The sequence below is a fragment of the Sorex fumeus genome, unplaced genomic scaffold (genome assembly GCF_029834395.1).
Source record: "Sorex fumeus unplaced genomic scaffold, SorFum_2.1 ptg000006l, whole genome shotgun sequence".
NCBI classification, from domain to species: Eukaryota; Metazoa; Chordata; class Mammalia; order Eulipotyphla; family Soricidae; genus Sorex; species Sorex fumeus.
Genome location: NW_026606063.1, coordinates 20,059,107 through 20,065,106, shown reverse-complemented (window position 1 = coordinate 20,065,106; position 6,000 = coordinate 20,059,107).

The following is a 6,000-nucleotide window of genomic DNA, read 5'->3' as shown; positions in this document are numbered from 1 at the left end:
GCTCAGTAACACACCACAACCCAAGTCCTGCAGAATAGTCTCAAAAATTATGAGTTTGTTGTTTTTATTTTTATTTTATTTGCCCATACACTCTTAAATTTTTCTACCCATGTACAACTGATTTTCCTAACCATATTTTTCATCATTTGCATCTATATTCAAACTGCTACCCGAAAACAGTGCTAAAATTATAGTTTATATAAGACAACAATTACTCATCAAAAATAATTTACTTCTACCCATGGTATTCAAAGAATTTTTAAATCGGTGCCAATATTCCATTTCTCCTCCAGCCTTTATTCTCTTCCTCACTCCACCACTGCAATCACATTTTCCAGTTTACAGAGTGTATGAATCCTAACTCTCCATAGACTACTCTGCTTATTCAGCTATAGAATCTTGCTATTGACTTGTGTTCCCCTGATCTCAAATTTTAATTACTCACTTCCCTTTTCTATAAGATCATTCCTTTCTGAACCATTGATACCAGACTGTGCTGTGTGACTTATTTGCACAATGAAGTGTGAGCAGAAGTAACTTTTCTTATAGCAATTTAAAAACCATCAAATAGCTTTGACAACCCTTTTTCTTTAGCCATGATTAGAAGATACCCCAATTAAAGGCAACCCCTTCAGCCTAGATGACAAAATAAAATTGTGGTTCTGAGCTGTATTAAATATACCCATATCCAGCTTAAAAGCATTGTTTAGACTAATACTCTTGTAGATTATTTAACAAAGAATGAGTGAAACAGAGATATAGTTGAATAAAATTAAAATGCCAGTTCCAGCAATGAAGCAATCCAAAGTTAACCTCAGCAATGCTTTATGACTAACTTCCACTTAGTGCTCTCTGCCTTCCCATCTGTGAATTCTGCCTAAGTCTGCCTCATGCAATACCAAGACTATGACTAGAGCTCCTGTATAGTTCTTCAAGAAATCTAATCATACTCTGCACTTCCTTAGTTTGGTTATATTAACAAAAATATGAATGTTGAGATACTATAATTTCTTCCATTGCAAAGCCTTTTGTTCTTACTCTGTCTCAGCTTCCCCAAATCTGCACTCCCCCAAATCATGCTGTGCTGTGGGATCCTCTCTGCACCTTCCCCAATGCTTCCCTGGAAAGCTTCATGTTCCTATCATAAACCTTTATATCTTGTCATATAGCCCATAGAGGGTCTGCTTTCCCTAGAACTATCCCATCATTTATTTAAATGAAAATCTGATTTATTATTAAGTTGTATAATGCTATGTAATACTCAACCTTAGGAGATAACATGTAGCAACCTACTAATCTTTTCAATTAAAAAAACACTTTCACATCCACTATTTTATCATATTGCCTCATTTGCCCTCAACTTCTATAAAGGTAAGTATTATGAACCACAACATAGAACCTGGGCTCTTAGAGTGGTGTCCAACACGAGGTCGGCCCTCCATCAATATCTGTGAGGGAATAATGAATATGTAAAGCTGACATGCCAAGAATCATCTATCTTAAAAGGGACAATTGGGATTTTTGACTTGTCTAAGATCCCTGTTCCCAATGACTGTTTTACTGCTTGATGCTTTTGCAAGACATCCAGCACTTTTACTATGGAACATTACTAACAAGAGTAGGGAGACTCAATGATTTTAAAGAAGAGTTAAAGTGTCAGGGAAGTAATAAATGAAGGGTCTAAAAGATTTTAATCTTATATTCTGAAATTTGTTGCACATATCTATAAAATGAAATTTTCCTGTAGAACATATTTTGTTTATGTATTTATGGACATAAATCTTACAAATTTATTAAGCCGGAATGTTCAAAAGGGAAAATCTAGATTAAGATGTCAAAACCATAAATTCTACTGGCAAACTTTATCTTTCTCACTCTGCAATGACAGGTGACAAGATGTTTATTTTTGCTTAATAATCTCTCCTCTTCAGTGACATTACGCCAATCATTATTTTGGGTTTTCAAATGCAAGAGTATTTATACTTTTGAAAACATAGTAAACTCTCTATTTTGAAATCCTAGAATCATTTTTCTGTTCAGTCTTTGCTTATAATACACTATTATTCCCTAGCTTTTGTTATCAAACACAATAGAGCCAATATTTTTACTTATAACACATAACTTGGAATCAAATGACATGTGTGGAGGTTTTGTCTGAACTACTTATTGATTGAATGACTAAGGTTGAAGCATACACGTTTCCGGCTTGTGATCTCTAAAGCAGTCTTAATAATAAGCATAAGTGAACATAAGAACCAAATGAAGTAAGACTGCGGCTTTCAAATTCAGTTTATTGAGATTCACTGTGGCAAGAGCCTAAGAAAGAAAAGTCACATATTCCCCTCTGCTTGGACCACTGATGGTTAATTTCTTTAAAAAAATTAGTTGAATCACTATGGGGTACGCAGTTACAAAATTGTTCATAATTGGGTTTCAATCTTACAACAAGAACCCAGCCCTTCACCAGCATGCATTTCTTGCCTTGAAGATTTTGTTATGTATTTAAATTCTCAGCTCAATTTTTTCTTCACCTCATTAATGATTGTTTCCAATCTAAACATCTCATATTTGCCCACGTTGTAAAATTCTCAGAGGACATCTGTATGCATGACTTTCTACCTAACTCGTACTGAAACAATAAAATTATCTTTCCAACTTGGAAGCTGAAAAACTGGAACCCTAAGAGATTAAGTGACTTGCCCAAATTCCCAAGATGAGGCAGCAGCACTCCGAACCTGTGAGGTGTGCTCGTCCTGCAGCTCTGGACAGCATCGGCGACACTGTTTTCTCCACTACACAAGATAGCATCTTTAATTTGAAAACTGTTTGCCTTTTTGGATGACCTATGCTCTCACAATAAAAAAGCCACATTCTCATTTTTCTTCAAAGAATGAAACTTCTGGCTTATCTAAAGAGAAGGTGAAAGCATTGATTCAAAATTTGATTGAGTTTACAGCCTGGCCACGTATCTATTTCTAAATCCATAAAGAATACTGCGGTCTCCAAAGTGTGGGAACACTCATCCCCATTCCAGAACAGCACACTTGAAGGAACAATGTCCCTGGATAAAAACAAATATTTTACCTGATTGTTTTGGTAGTGATGGGATCTTTTTCTTTTTTATATAAAAGGAGTCACTCTTTGGCTTTGTTCTTTTTTTCTTCAAATAACATACTCTTTCCATCATTCCCTGAATGCACATGGAATATGTTAAGACATTTTCTCTACTCACTAGATTCATTCATTTAACAGGCAATAAACACCTACTTTGTGCTGCAAATAAGGATAAAGAGTTGTGAGAATTCTGTAAGGATAGATTTTAGACCTGGTTAGCAGCAGCAGTTTTATGGTGTAAGGCAATCCTGATACAAATTCATGAGGCTCGGCAAGTACAAATAGGGAAGGGCATATTCTATGGAGAAACAATCCTTAGAAGGAAAGAGAAAGCTAATAAACTATATGAAATTAATACAAATCACAATGTGAAAATATTGCTATAGAAGTACAGGGTCTGAATTTGCAAGTTGATTTCATCTTATTTATCAGTATTTTGATCTTAGAAAAGTTACTTGGTCTTCTTTTACCTTTACTAAATTATTCTACATAGAAATTAGAATAGATGTTTGGTACTTGATTACATATAAACATGTATGTATGTATGTCACTGTCACTGTCACTGTCTTCCCGTTGTTCAGCGATTTGCTCGAGCAGGCCCAGTAACATCTCCATTTTGAGACTTGTTACTGTGTTTGGCATATTGAATACATCACGGGTAGCTTGCCAGGCTTTACCATCAGGGCGAGATACTCTCTGTAGCTTGTCGGGCTCTCCGAGAGGGGCGGAGGAATCGAGCCTGGGTCGGCTATGGCGTCCACATGTGAGGCAAACACCCTACCAGCTGAGCTATCGCTCCAACCCAATGTATGTATGTATGTATGTATGTATGTATGTATGTGTGTGGGGGTATATGTAAATATACCCACACATACATATCCTGCCCCTGTGCCTGGCTGTCCTCGCCAGGACCCCTTGGAGGAAGGTGGATTGAGTTTCCCTCTCCTCCCCGAGCAGAGCCCCGAGAGCTGAAGACCTCCGAGACCCATCCAAAGCCATGCTGAGACCACTCTCCACACGCTAGGATGAGGAACTGGCAGAGGAACCCAGGTGTGCAGGACCCGGGGCTGAGAACTCCAAGTTTGCTTAGTTTGGGACTGGGCCTCCTCCACTCAGCTCCCCCACCTTCCAGTAGCTAGACAGTTATACCCACCAACTGCTGTGTAACCCCATCAATGGCCAGGATCCAGAGACTCTAAAACCAAGATCCCAGAAGTGAGTGGCCGCAATTGCGGCCGTGCAACCTCTTATTCTCTAGTTCTCACTCTCAGAGAACCTGGCAGGCTACTGAGGCATATAGCCATCTATATGCCTTACTAAGAACACCTGTAAAGGTGATTAGAGGCTGCCCCCAAAGCTTCCATCTCTCTCAGAGAGCCCGGCAAGCTACTAAGAATATCCTGCCTGCACGGCAGAACCTGACAAGGTAACCGTGGCGTAATCGATATGTCAAAAACAGTAACAATGAATGGTCCTCATTCCCCTGATCCTGAAGGAGCCTCCAATATGTCATCGGGCTACACTAGCACGTGATAGGGACGAATGGAGACATTACTGGGCCTGCTCGAGCGAATCGATGAACAATGGGGTGGATAGTGATAGTGATAATAACATATGTATATACACATATATCCATCACACAGCCTGGTGGCCCCCAAAGAACCTCTGGTCATCATCCCAATGACCTCCTGACCACAGTTGATAAAATATTTCCAGTAGTGGCTGCCTACCCCCTACACACTGCTGGGGAGATGCATAAAAAATGAAATATATTGCTTTGCTTGAAGTTTGAGATTGACCTTAACATTCCTTGATAAACCTTCCTATTAACTTAAATACATTAAATGTGTCATAACTGACAGGCTTTAAATACTTTTTCTAACAAAAGTTAGCTAATACCTATTTTAAAACCACTTAAATATTAAAGATTTACCTTGAAAACAGTCAGTATAAAAGATTTCAGTCTTTAGGGAAAGCAATATGGACATATGTCAAAGAATTAAGAATTTAACTCCAGACAAACCAGTAATTCCACTTCTCACATCTATCCTGTAGGCTCAAAAGCGCTATTCTTTTTTTTTCTTTTTCTTTTTATTAGTGAATCATTTTGAGGTACAGTTACAGGCTTACAAACTTTTATGCTTGCGTTTCAGTCATACAATGATCAAGTACCCATCCCTCCACCAGTGCCCATTTCCCACCACCAATGGTCCTAGCATCCCTTCCACCACCCCTGCCCCTTCCCCTCCACCCTACCCCACCTCTGTGGCAGGGCATTTCCTCTTGCAATCTCTCTCTTTTTGGGTATTGTGGTTTGTAATAGAGGTATTAAGTGGCTATCATGTTTGGTCTATAGTCTACTTTAAGCTTGCACTTCCCATCCCAAGTGGGTCCTCCTTGCACACTTTACTTGGCAGTTGTTTCTCTATCTGAGCTTCCTTTTCCTCCAGCATGTGAGGCCAGCTTCTAAGCTGTGGAGTGATTTTTCTGGTACTTATCTCTACTATTCTTGGGCATAAGTCTCCCATTCTGTAACTTTATATTCCACTAATGAGTGCAATCTTTCTATGCCCGTCTCTCTTTCTGACTCATTTTACTTAGCATAATACTTTCCATATAGAACCACTTGTATGTAAATTTTAAGGCTTCATCTTTTCTAACAGCTGCATAGTGTTCCATTCTGTACATGTACGAAAGTTTTCTTAATCAATCGTCTGTTTTCGGACACTCAGATTTTTTCCAGATTTTGGCTACTGTAAACAGTGCTGTGATGAACATATAAGTGCAGATGTCATTTCCAGTATAATTTTTTCATCTCTGGGATATATTCCCAGAAGTTGTATTGCTGAGTCAAATAGGAGCTCAATTTCTAATTTTTTGTAAGCA